The sequence below is a fragment of the Bacillus rossius genome, chromosome 7 (assembly GCF_032445375.1).
Source record: "Bacillus rossius redtenbacheri isolate Brsri chromosome 7, Brsri_v3, whole genome shotgun sequence".
NCBI classification, from domain to species: domain Eukaryota; kingdom Metazoa; phylum Arthropoda; class Insecta; order Phasmatodea; family Bacillidae; genus Bacillus; species Bacillus rossius.
Genome location: NC_086335.1, coordinates 39,622,509 through 39,636,922, shown reverse-complemented (window position 1 = coordinate 39,636,922; position 14,414 = coordinate 39,622,509).

The window sequence follows — 14,414 nt, the reverse complement described above, 5'->3', positions numbered from 1 at the left end:
CATGACATGTTTGCTAGAATTTTTAGTAATTGGCTAAGTATTTAACATGTTCAAACTTTAGCTTAGAAACGGAATTCATAAATATAGCATTTTTACATTTAGAGCCAAAGCAAAAGTATTGCCAACCAGGTGACAACTCATATAAAATTTAAATTAATACAACACGTTTTGATTAACCTGGTTTTATTGATTTATTGATGAGCTCTTTATAATTATCACATTTGCTCATGTTAAATTTTTTCAACATTTTTAATGATAGTATATTGCCTACCTAAACGTACACAATAATTCTAAAAACTTTTTTTATTTGACGAGTATATTTACAAGGTGTCATAATCGTAATGTAAAAAAAAATAGTTTCTTCATAGAAACTTACCGAACCCCTAGGGTACTCAAGGAATATTTACTCCAAGTTTATAATATCCAGGTCCACCGGCTTAGGCTGTGCGTTGCTTGCCAGTCAGACGTGGTACGGTTTTATAGGTTTCTATAGAATGTGTGTTAGGGAATGATTTCAAAAATTTAATGGACACACGCATTTACTAGTTTGGAATGATACCATTGTCACGACATTTGTTGAAGAAGGTAAAATTATCTGAACGCTAAGAACGATCGTTTTCATTTTCCATTTCGTTTCCCAATTTTTTTATGATAATTATCATCCAGATGATTTTTTTTTGTAAAATGAATATTATATTTGAATAACATTTATTTATAAAAAACTCTAACTTTCTTAATTATAGGTAGCACTATTATTCCACCCAATATTATTTTATTTTTTAAATATTGAATTATTACTGTGATTCAAATATAATGAATTACCAAATAAATAAAAAAATAGATTATTTTAATTTTAAATTTATATTCGTAAACAAATAAGTGACCGTCAGCAAGAATCGAATTCAAGCGTATGGGTGGCATGCAGTACGTTACCACCTAGGCCGCTGCGCAGTTTGCTGAGTGGGGCCTAACTATTACGTAAACTGTGCTTGAATTTCCAAAGGAATTTCCCTCGGAAACGGCTGTTCAGAGGGCGCTGTATTATTTTAAGGAGTTAACACACTAAAGGTATATTGCTAACAAGCGGGTCTCATCTCGAAGTGAATTTCCCAAATCATTCCCCTCCCTTTGCTGGCGTTGCGTCATTGATTCGTTGCTACGGGAAGCTAGGTACGGATGCCTCTCTACAGGACGCGGATAGGTTTCCACAATCCTAGAGAGATGGAAAGAGAGAAGCAGTCCTTTGTTTTCTGGCTACAGTTCTCTTAACCTTGTGTGGAAGTTGGCTGCAGTGATAATTGGATAACGTATTTAGGATTATTATATTTATCTAAATTTATCCCGTTATGAACGTTGATCAGAATTATTATTTAGCCATTTATAGTTTTTTTCTGGTTTTTTTTAATGACCTACTTCTAACTCACTCCTTGTTTCTCAAAACGTATTTAGTTTGAAATTGTGCAGTTGGCATTTCCACTAAAGAGACAGTTTTTTTCTGTTTCGTATTTTAATTTCCTTACAGTTTGGTACTTTGGTCGTGCAAATGCTTTAGTGAAACGAAGAAATAAGCCTTGTAAAAAATATGACATACCTAATTATTTTTGAAGGGAAGTAATCGTGTATATTTCCTTTTGTGACGGAATTAATCTTAACGAGTTGGTGCCTTTCAACAAGTTACTTTGAGTTCAGTTTTATTTCACACCGACTTCATATTTTTTTGTTGGTTTTATTTTTTTCCAATAACGCACTGCATTTTTGTGGCAAAATTAATCGTTAAAAGATATTTTACTTTAAAGTAGTAGTTGTCTGTGGTATTGAATTTAAATTTTTTCAAGTGTCTGTTGAACTCATTAGACAACTCGGGTCTGGCTTGAATTGTGAGAAAATTCTTATAGAATAGTTTGTTACTATAATATTTAAACAGATTTACTTTACTATTGGAGCTTAAATTATGCAGCTGGCGTCTAAGTATTAAACTGTGTATAAGTGTAACTCTCTTCCTTTTTCTATCGGTTATTTGTGCCATTTTTCTTTGAAATAAAAAAAAAACTTACGTATCAGTTGTCGTTTCTGCACGTAATAGACTAAAAATTTCCTCAAGTGATAGTAAACCAGCCGGAATTTTTTATTTTATTTTCCAAGACCCAGTTATCCTACTTTCATAGCCCTTAGTGACTGTGTTGCATCGAGAAAAAAGGTAGCGTGGATCAAAGAAAAACGGTTTGAATGCTTCCTTACAAATGTATTGTGGATGTTGTGAAAACTGAAAGAATTTTCAAAAGATGCCTCTCGGTAACAAATAACAAGCTGTGTTATTTTTATACTCGTGTCTTTACCTTATGTTTTTCATTTATATTTGCAACTTTTTCTTACGTTTCACATCTTGTTTTTATGTTTATTGTCAAATCCAAAACCAACTCCAATATTCCAACGAATGTGTATTCAGGCGAAACTGGAAGCTCTCTGAAAAAATATCAGTGGACGGATAAAGAAGTGATTCTAATGTATGGTTCAGTGCGTTAAAGTGAGGACATACTTAATTTTTTTAACCTTTCTTTTTCCTGCTACAGAAACCGTGTTTTAAAAAAAAAACATTCGGCACAACCTGCAGGCGCTGGTAGATTTCGAAGTACCTATTTCTTTTGGGACGTTCTGGAAACGTATGGAACATTATGAGATTTTAATATCGGTACGTAACATCCTATATGTTCTCCACAATTCCAAAATGTTCAGTTGAACATCTCCTATACCATGCAGAGAAAATTTTTTTAATGTTTATAATTCAATGCGTCGAGTATTAACAAATTATAATGAATTCAATTTGATGACTACTAAGGTAGTTATAATATTTTTTGACATTCAAACACTATATTTAATCTTTTATACCAACAAGTGGTCGTCAAAAATTGGGTTTGGACTAAGGTTAAATATATATATTTTTTTAGGTTTACAATGAGTTTGAACGAATTTTGTATCCGTCCATAATATTAAAGTATATTTTTTCAAATTTAAAACCAACATTTTTTAAAACAATTTGTAGCAAGCTCAACAAAAATTGTTTTAGCCAAAGTTTTAGATAATTTTTAAGATTTTTACATCAAGTTATAATGGATTGGATAATATACTTACTAAAGAGTAATAATTTTTTGGTCTTCAACCCTTTTTTAAACCCCTTGCAGCAATGGTTCGCTTTATAATATTTATAGAGTTTACAAACTATCTGAATGGTTATAATGGAGTGCTTACTAAAGGTGATGTGAAATTTTTTGTACTCCAATCGTTTTTTTCATCCCTTTCAGTTATGGTTGGTCGTATAACAAATGTAGTTGCATAACAGTTATTGGTATTATACCTACGAGTTATAACAGGTTCAAACAAATGTTATATTTGTTATATTATTTGAATTATAGCGATATTGTTTTTTTTAAAATAAACCTTCCTTATTTCTACCCCTTTGTTCATATTTTTCCCATTAACGAACCTGACTGAGATTACATGTCTTTTTTTTAATGTATTAGTTTGGAAGTGTGTTGTACAAAATTACTGTAGTTATCGTGTTTATAATAATTATATACATACACACAGATACATGCAATTTTGAGTTGCCGATGGTTTTAAGGTAGATAGATCAAGAAACGATAAACTGTATAAACATTTTCTGGAAGTCGCACGGCAACAATAGATAGTCTTTCCTAGAAATATACCTGAATGGTAAAAGGCTCATTGCTATTGCCAAAACCGTGCAGGGAAGAATATAATGTTTGTGGAGATGTTTACAGAAAGGCTAAGAAACACTGGCGGGACAGTATGGAACCATTGCGGGCGAGTTAGCTTAGTAAGATTACGTTGGCGTGGACAAACATTAGGATACTATTACACTGGCCAACAATGAATATGTTTCGGGCTTAAAAATACCCAATTATTATGTATTTTCACCCCCTGAGTTCAAAAATCACCTCGAAAATTACCAACTAGCCCTTGTTTTCAAGATACATTAACATATCACTTTTTACATGCTCAACTTTCACTTTGTTGAGAAATTTAGTTTTTGTATGTTGGTACACCTGTTAACTGACAAAACCAAACGTTGTACAGCTATTTTGAGGTTATATACGTGATTTCTGATCTTCAGATAGTGCTTGATGTGGTTTCTGTTGTTTTCTTATTAGAATTTAATGTTTTGGAGTGATATTTAAGTGTACTAAACCAAAATGCCACGAAGTTGTGTAAATTCAGTGAATAACTTTTGTTATATTTGTGGTGAAGTAACATTTTCATCACAGAAACGCAATGTTACTCTTGCTGTTAAGACTTCTTATCAGCATTATTTTGGAGTTACGGTAGGTGACCAAGATAAGTCGTGGGCTCCACATATATGTTGTAACTCTTGTTCAGTTACTTTAAGAGAATGACTGAAAAATAAAAAAACGATCTATTCCTTCTGCTGTACCCATGGTTTGGCGGGAGCCTACAAACCATATAAATGACTGCTATTTCTGCTTGACTCCACCAATAAAGTCTGGTTTGTCAACAAAGAAAAAAAGAACAGTCCAATACCCAAATATTCCTTCGGCTATTCGACCAATTCCACATTCAGATGGTTTACCAATACCTACCCCACCCCACAGTTATGAAAATGAAGTGGAAAATGAAGATAGTGCAGAAGAACTCAGCCAGCCTAGCACATCTCACGACCCTGATTTTAAGGAAACAGATGATAAACCGCACAGACTGAGTCAAGCGGAATTAAGTGATCTCATTCGAGACCTTGATTTGTCAAAGGATAAGGCAGAACTTCTAGGCTCAAGACTACAGCAGTGGAATCTTCTCCAGCATGATGTCAGGGTATCACAGTATAGACAGCGTTCGAAGGATCTCCTTCCTTTTTTTGAAAAGAAAAACAACCTTGTAGTATGCTGCAACGTTAATGGCTTGATGAAATGTTTGAATTTGAACCATGATCCTACTGAATGGAGGCTAATCATAGATTCGTCGAAGCTTAGTTTGAAAGCTGTATTACTTCACAACGGTAACCGTCTTCCTTCTACTCCTGTTGGACATGCAGTTCACATGAAAGAGACTTATGAAAACATGAAAGCCCTCCTCCACGCAATCAAATATGCTGAACACAAGTGGAAAATCTGTGGTGATCTAAAGGTCATCGCTATACTTTTAGGAATGCAACTGGGGTATACTAAATATTGCTGCTTTTTATGTATGTGGGACAGTAGGGATAGGAAATCACATTACATTCAAACAGACTGGCCTGCAAGAAATCTTGGCCCTAGTGAAAAAAATGTTGTTGCCCTGCCTCTCGTCGACCCGAAAGATATATTTCTTCCACCACTACATATAAAACTCGGTTTGATAAAAAACTTTGTCAAAGGCATGAACAAAGAAGGAAATGCCTTTAGATATTTGAGGGAAAAATTTGCTTTCTTAAGTGATGCAAAAGTCAAGGAAGGTGTTTTTGTTGGGCCACAAATTCGGGAGCTTGTGAAGGATCCTGCGTTTGACAGAGTTTTTGAGGGGAAAGAAAAGGAAGCTTAGAATGCGTTCAAGGGAGTTATTAAAGGTTTTTTGGGGAACAAAAGAGAAGATAACTATGTTCAGTTGGTGAGGATACTTCTACAAAAATATCATGAACTTGGATGCAACATGTCTCCCAAAATTCATTTTCTCCACTCTTATCTAGACTTTTTCCCTCCTAGTTGTGGTGCGGTCAGTGAAAACACGGTGAGAGATTCCATCAGGATATTTCTGTAATGGAACAAAGATATCAGGGCCGTTGGAATGAATCAATGCTTGCAGATTACTGTTGGTGCGTGTGTAGGGATGCTCCAGAACTCACCTAAAAGAGACAGGCCAAAAGAAAAATGAAATCCACATGATGGTAATAATATCCAACCTGCCAAGTATTCTGCCATTAATTTTCAACTCTTAAAGAAATTTAACTACTATTTAATAAATCCAAATTAATTTATAATGTTGATAAACTTATGTTTTAAAATTTACAGATTTGCCACAGTTTGTTAACGTTATATATTTTACCCATGGTGTATCACAGAAACTAGAGCTAATAAAAAATTTTCATTGTCATTTTGGTTTTTTTTCAACATAAAATTAGTAAGATTTGACTCATGAAGTGAAGGAAACATAACAAAAATATCTTTTTTGTTGGCCAGTGTTATTAGAGGAAGGTATTTTTTAGCAAAAAAAAAACTGAACGCTCATAGGATTGCAATAAGGTGGGCCCGCACCAGAGCCTTCTTCCTTGTAACTGGCGGCCGTTTTCAAGAGAAATTGCCCTTTTTTTTTAGTTGGGCCATTCAGGACGAATTTAATTCCGCCAGAATGGCTGTGATTTGAGTGCCGGCAGCAGACGCGTACTTGAAAGAAACTCGAACAAGTAACGAAACACAGACGTTTTAACACACGTTTGGTCTCGGAAATCGTTTCGGGAAAATTACACGGTCCCCTCCCCCCCGCTAACCATTTCGACAGGCGTAGGAAGCGGTAGTGGCATGCAAAGAGATCAGTCGACTTAGCGCTCGATGGAGGGGCGATGAGAAAGGAGAGGCGAAATTTCAAACGGCACTGATGTTGATTTCCTCCTCCACAAAAAAAAAAGTTAGCAAACACGTGAAATTCGTTTTAGAAAATGCTAAAAGGGCTCTATCTGTAATAGTTTTCTTAGAATTTTAACCTTAAATGGGATATAGCTCTAAAGTTGAGTTTAGCTAGGATTCTGCGTACAGAGCCGAAATCCCATAATCCCCCCCCCCTTCCACCGTATTTCAACAATTCGAAATTCAACCTTAAGTACGAAAAATTAAAATATTTTTACTATAGTTTAAGTACGCCGGTATTAAAACTCTCGTTTTAGTGTGTTCAGATGAAATCACACTTATATTTTTTTATTTATTTTATGAGATAACCTATTTCAAAATATTTAAAACACGCGTGTATTTAAATATTATTTATATTATGTCATTTCTGACGTTTTCACTTTCATTTAATTTGATTTTATGCACAGATTGATTAACATTAAACTTTCCCCATTTTCCACTTCATTACAGACACATGCATTATTTTAAGACTTTTGTAACAATTGCATTTTAATTTGGATTAATAAATCAAATTTCTCAAAAAAATATTCACCCTCCCACTTGATTAGATTCTTTCCTACGATTTTTTATAGACCAATGCTGACTAACTTTTTACCCTTTTTACGAAGGTTTTTTTTTTCTCCGTTCTACGTTTTTGCTTTTGGTTTATTACCTCCACTTGATTTACTTCAGAGATTAGATTTTTACTATTAAAGCAAATTTATTCGATTCGGAATGAAAATGCAACACGCGAAATGCAAAAGTAAAACAGTAAGTAAGTGTTCCTAAAATGAATGGTTCTCGTATATTTCATCAGCCTCAGCATTATTTTAAAGAAGTCTACGTTAAATTTTCTCATTATAAGTTTATTTGCCACATGAGAACACGTGAATCCGCTCGTTACTGAGTACTTACTGAAAGACTAGCTCATATATTTTACTTTATTTTTTTATTTATTTACGGTGTTTTAAAATCGTATCTTACCTTACAACATTAGCCAATATCCAATGAGCGTTAGTCGAAATGAAAGCAATCGAGTGTCAATGGTCAACATTCAATAAATATCAGTCTCGTAGTAATTGTTGCAAATTTTTCACTGTTTTCAGTTCTTGGTGAAAAGTGCTGTAAGTGCTGTAAAACCCACTGCTACTATTATAACTTGGCGAAATAAATAAATAGCTATCTATTGAAGTGCTACTTTAAGTTTGAAAAATATTTAAAGATAGCTCCTCATTCGTAGTTTTTTTTATAGAACCAACAAAATTTAGAATATCTTGGACGCTATGTTTGTTTCAACACAATTTTCCTCCTAATAGTTCATTTTTTCCAAGTGGCTCTCGTATTCTAGCGATATAACATATGTACACGTTTTTAAGTCCAATCATAGGCTTTTAAACACAAAAAGGTTTCATAAAAATAGGTCCAGTAGTTTTAGCGTGATGCTCGAACAAACAAACAAATAAACAGTTACAGTTTCATATTAATATAGATAGATAATTATTACATTTCATAAATAACAACAATCCAAATGTCGGTTCACAAATTATTCACACCTTCGTAGTTTCACTTTTTACTCTTCCCGTTAGAGCTGGGCTCTAATTTTCGTATCTTACCGCGCAACTCCCCAATACACTATTTCGCATTGCTCAGGAATCCGTCACAATATGCAACACCGTCCCGGATTCTTCGGTCTCTGATGCGCCAACCTTCGCAGACAAAGCCTGCTCGTCTTCCTCCATCGCTCGCCAAGGGTTCAGGCTATCCTCCTTATTTATATACCCCTCAGCCCCGCTATGGAAGATCTCGTAGCCTTTCGAAGTGTCGCGTCGTAAGCATCCCCCAATTCAACACTCGAAACTCCGAGAACAATGGCATCCTAGTCACGCCGCTTCACGCAGTCGGGGCTGCGGGAACGTGCAGAACTCTCGTGAGCGCCAGAGAGGCGCCACCTGCATATAGAAACCTTCCCGCAGCCCGGCGCGCCGGCTATTACGGACGGCGCCGAAGCGAGTAACTCCAGTGGATGGAGCCGCGACTGAGTTCCCTCGCAGGCTTGTGTCTTGTCCGGGAGCGCTCTTGCGAAGCTTGGCGCGAACCCCTCCGGAGACTCCTATCTATGCGCAGTTTCTCCGAGCAACTTACTTGCGCGCCGCGGGAGTGGCTGGTGCTTGGCAGGGGGGTTGGGTTAAAGGAGGAGGGGGGGGGTCGACCGCACCCCCCTCTCGCTGCAAAACCGCCGAGGGCAGGTGGAATGGACGTCGTCGCATCAATAATTCACGGCGGGCTGGCTCTGCGGCGCAGACTCCTGCCCGACCGGTCTCGACGGTTTTGTGGTGTTGAGGGGGGGGGGATGGTGGGGGGGGAGGGGGGTGGCGTGCAAACTGCAGCACTTGTTACACACCCACCGAGCATCTCTCTCTCTCTCTCTTTCCATCACCTCGTCCCTATACTCCCTCCAGGGATGGTGAGCGAAGGAGAAGAGAAAAAAAATCGTTCCCAGCAGTCTCAAAGTGGTGTGCCCTTCATCAGCGTCAGTAACATCTAGCTTTGGGCTAGTTTTATTTATTTATTTATTTATGAATTTAAGTCTCAAAATTTTTTTCCTAACTTTAATAAAACAAAGTGTTTTTTTTTTTTCGGGAGGGGAATGGGTTAGGTAGGGAATACTCTAGGTGCGACCCAGGCCGAAGCCTACACGCCTGATCATGCTGGGTTTCAGCCATACAGAAAAGGGTAGCATGCATCCTGTGCTTTGTTCGGGGAATGGTTAGTCGTGGCAGCGATCTCGAACTCTAGACTGTTACTAGTTAAGTGGGGCCCCAGGTAAAACCTGCATGGACTCAGGGAAAACCCCTGGGCTCTTTCGTGCAGATTCAGTGCAGGACAAGAAGGATGGTCGAGAAAGAGGAGTTTACGTTCTCGTAGGCAACGATGTAGTCACAGGAACACGACAAACAGCGTGTTCAGCTCAGAGAAGTTCGGGGAAGACAAGAAGCCTGTTTGTGCGGGCATTCTCAGCATTTGCACTGGAGAGATTCCGAATAAAACCCACTGGGAATCGATGTCACGATAAATGGTCTGGGATTAGAAGCACTGCCTTCCGGAATACGGGTTTCAACGTTTCACAACTGCGCTATCTCTCGCTAGGTTTCTGAGGAAGCTGTGTCGAACTCCGCCTCGGGTTTAGTTACAGTTTATTTTTGAATTGATTTAATTGGTATTTTAACTGTTATATCTTAATATTTGAATTAGGAATAGGTGGACGGGCATAAGGGCGAGGACGTGAAATGATCTATATTTGATATTACAATAAATAAAACTCCACACCCAGGATTCAAACTAGAAACTTTCGCTTCGAAGTCAGAGTTTTAACTAAATGCGCTACGGAAGTCAGCTGATGGATGAATATTTAAAGATATCAAAACCATGTGTTTAAAAAATATGATCATTAGGCCCTAGATCAATTTAAAGTGGGGAAATCGTTTAGCTCATTCCATTTCCGAGAATTTTTTTGTTACTTATGTTACATAAGTGTATACGTGGAATCTAGGATATATTTATTTAATTTCTACTTTGCTTATTTTAGAATCTCCAGTTTATTCTCTTGTTCAAGATAAAGTTTTTTCTTTCTGTCTACAAGTTAACTAGCATGATAAAAAAGATACGTATTAACTTCACTTGGCCTCTTTCATACTCCACCCATGCTCTTGTAATACAGGAGGTATTAGCCTATAAAGTGAGTGTTAAAGTTGAAGTCAAATGGTTAGAAATTGTATGGCAAAAACTATTTGTAGCGGTTTGAAGGCTTAGAAGTTTGTTTAGTATAGCTTGGAAGCATCACGCTAGGAAGAATAGAAAAAAAATGCCAAAGGGAGTAGTGTGAAAAAAAGTTAGTGAGTCTTTCAGTACTCGCCATAGATGTGTAACATCTAACCTCGGTAACGAGCAAATTCACGTTTTCTCACGTTGCAAATAAACACATAATACAAAACATGGACACGATATTTAACGTAGAATTCTTAAAAATAATGCTGAGTGTGATAAATATATGTAAATTGTGATTTAAAATAAATTTCTCTTCGCGAAAAACACGTAGTTTCCACACCCGCCGAAGCAGCTATGTGACTATCGAATCATTTCATTAGCTGACCGGGATTTTTTTACTATGTTATTAAATGGCTCCGATTAATGCGGATCTCTGGACCTTATTTTTGAGAAGGAATTTTATTACAATACTACACATCTTGTTAAAATTCATTCAACAGTTAATACCTTAACATTTTCACTTTATGTGAAATGTTGTGAGCGAACGCGAACATCACGTATTTTCCGAACCCTCCGCAAGAATTTGTTGCCGGAGCAGCTACGTCGACTATCGAATCATTCAATTTGCAAAGCGAAATGTTTAACTATATAACGAAACGGCTCCAAAAATAAAATAGAAAAAGACTTGAAAAAATACTGAACCCTGGCTTTGGACCTAATTTTCGACAGGGAATTTTATTAAAATATTGCCCATCTTGCTAAAATTCACTAAAAAGTTAATACTAGCATGTAGTTTCCCTTTGGCTTTGTGAACTTTGGTTTGCGCTATTCGCTACACGTGGCAGCACCGTGGTTACCCATTTCCGTTCCATGCAACTTCTGTTCAATTCTCGAAATTTATCCTACCAAATGCCGTTTACCAAAAAACCACACATTCGCAAGTAATTAGTGATAAACTTAGTTAAAATCAAGAATTGTTCTGTAATAATCCAGACAGAAAAAACTGGGGATAAGGGATCGATTAACGCGGCTACTTCTCACTGCAATGCTCGCAATATCTCTGCGATGTCCCCAACCGGCCCCGTGGTGGCCAGAGAGGTTGTAGTACTATACGACCGTTCACTTGGCCGTGGTAAGCAACCCAGGCGCTGAGCAGGGTGGCCAACCAAACTACCCCTGCGTTACCACCTGATCGCTTGTAAAACTGAGCAAAATGAAACTAGCAGGTGTATTCAGTCCACATTTTGAAACAGTTAGGAAGAACAATATTTCAACAGAGGAGTACCTAACACATCAGTCATCCTGAAATTGCATCGAGCATAACACGTGGATAGCTGACTAGTATCTCAGTTCAAGAAATTGGGGCTCGTTGAAAATAGATTAATTTTTTACTATACCTCAATCGATGCATTCTCTCGTAAAGCACTTTTAGATCAAGTTACTTCGTTCGCAGATTCATAGATGACAGCGTATATTTGTTGGTGCAGGCAAACAACGACGAGTTTCTGGTCTTCCAGTCAGATGGTCGTTTGGTGAAGAAATTACGTCCCGAGTTTGAACTCATGTCCGCTTTAACGTCCCACGACTGTATTAATTCTCTTGCATAACTGTAGAGTTACACAAAAACAAAACTTTTTCTAACTTTTACAAAAAAAAATTATTTTGGAAACAAGTTGCCGAGAAATAGTTCAAAATAATACAAGAAAGATATTGAAATTTTATACAACTCATGGTTGTGGTTATTTTTTGCATAAATGAAATACGTTTTCGATATAATACTGAAAATTTCTTAAGAAAATTTGCACATTATTTGATATTTTAAAATATATTTCATTCAAGCATATTTTTTCTAAACCATGGAAAAGATAATATAATATTCAATAATTGGACTTCATTTTGTTTTATTGTGTTTATTAATATGCGCAGTTAATACTGGAAAGCTGTTCATGAAATGGTTTGCTGGAACAACACAAAGCATAAATTCCCGGGTAAGAATTCAATCCCAATATTACAGCGAACACTATTTTGTAGTGATACAGTTATGTTCATGTAAATGTACAAATTTACAAATACCTGTAATTTTAAATAAATATTTCTGTTCCATTTACAAAAAAATTACAGTGTAACATTTGTGGTGACCGATGAAAACCACCCCACACAATTTTGCCGAAATGTGGTCATGAAATCTGTATCCTGGCGGTAAAGGACATCATGTCCATTTTTGCATGGAATAGATTAGGCAAAAATTAAAAAAATTAAAAGAATTTTCTTGAAAAATAATAATTTTGACTAATAATTAAAACCAAGAATAGTGCTTTTGTTAAAGTTGCATAAAGCAATTCCGAAGACTAGTGAGGAAACCTGAATATAAAGTTGAAAATTATCGAAAACTTGGTCTCCTGAAAATTAAAATTTGATGTCATGGAATTATTTTCTTCCGGAGTGTAGAAATCTCTCTCTATGATTATTTAACGTGCTGTGCTGATGGGAGAAATGTAGGCACATTAATTTTTGACATAAATTTTATCGCATTTGCAGATGTCATATAAAATCCACCTTTTAATGAGAATTGAGTAGCTATACACATTACACATTTTGTAAATCAGTTGTATTTTGGACTCGAGTCTTATATATATATTTTTTGGACTCGAGTTTTATATATATATATATATATATATATATATATGGGACCTCACTTCGTTTTCACCAAAGTAACTCGAAAAGTTTCAGAAAATACCTGGCATATTCGTAAAATAAAATCAAAAGGCGCCGTTTGAAAAGTCATAATTTCCCCAAGTAAAAGAGAAGACTGCAATAAAATATAAAGATGAAAGATGTGTCAGAAAAAAAATTCGCTTTCGGCGCATTTGTCACCGGAAATATTTTTACTTCAAGTTTGAAATGTAAGTGAAAAACATACTTTTGATAAGTGGATATATACGCGAAGACCCGAAATGAACTTCAAAGTTTATTTTCTGAAACTTTTCACGTCAGAAAAACATAAAATATAATTTTTTATGAACTTCAAAGTTTATTTTCTGAAACTTTTCACGTCAGAAAAACATAAAATATAATTTTTTTAACTGTAGCCTAGTTTTAAAAATACCTTTGATCGAGATTAAAAGTAGGTGTTTTTCAGTCTATGAAGATGGATAGTAAATGTCATTGTAGGTTTAATATAACTTTATTCATATTATTTGGCAGAAATAAAATTGTAAAATAATGAAGATAGAAAAATTACAATTGGGAGAAAACTATTACTAAATTAAAAAGAATAATAAAATGAGTAATCAACTAATTGGATATAACAAGTCTATTTTTTGTATTGACACGTCCTAAGTGGTCCAAATTAAATTAAACTGCAAACTGAAAAGAAAAAAAACTTGCGTTATACCAAAAAAAAATAATTATGTGAAAAAAAACCAAAAACTTACGGTGTCTTCAGCAGTAACATCAATGTCTTAAAAAAATATTACCAGACACAATTTTAAAAAATCACTATGGTAAAGACTAAACTGTTTGAGAATATCCATTAATTTGGTGTTAAAAAAAGACCAAAATTAACAATACGATAAAAAGCTATTAATAAAAATAAAAATAGCAGGTTTACTTTACAACGTTTTTATCCGTACATACATGTAACAAATAAAAAAAACTAAACCACTTTATTCACAGATTAATGTGATTAGCAGCGATACTTCCGATTACAAATAAAATAAGAAGTTAATATTCTATTCCATCAAATATATACTAATATTATAAAGCTGAAGAGTTTGTTTGTTTGTTTGTTTGTTTGAACGTGCTAATCTCAGGAACCACTGGTCCGATTTGAAAAATTCTTTCAGTGTTGGGTAGTACATTTATCGAGGAAGGCTATAGGCTATATTATATTATCAATAACATTAGGGATCCTTACTAAAAGTCCAATTTAGAATCAAATGCGTTGGAGGGGGTTAGATACAACATGCAGTGCACGTACGAAGTGTGTGTTGACAATGCCGCAGGCGCTATAAGTTTATTTCCTATTGCCTATTAACATTG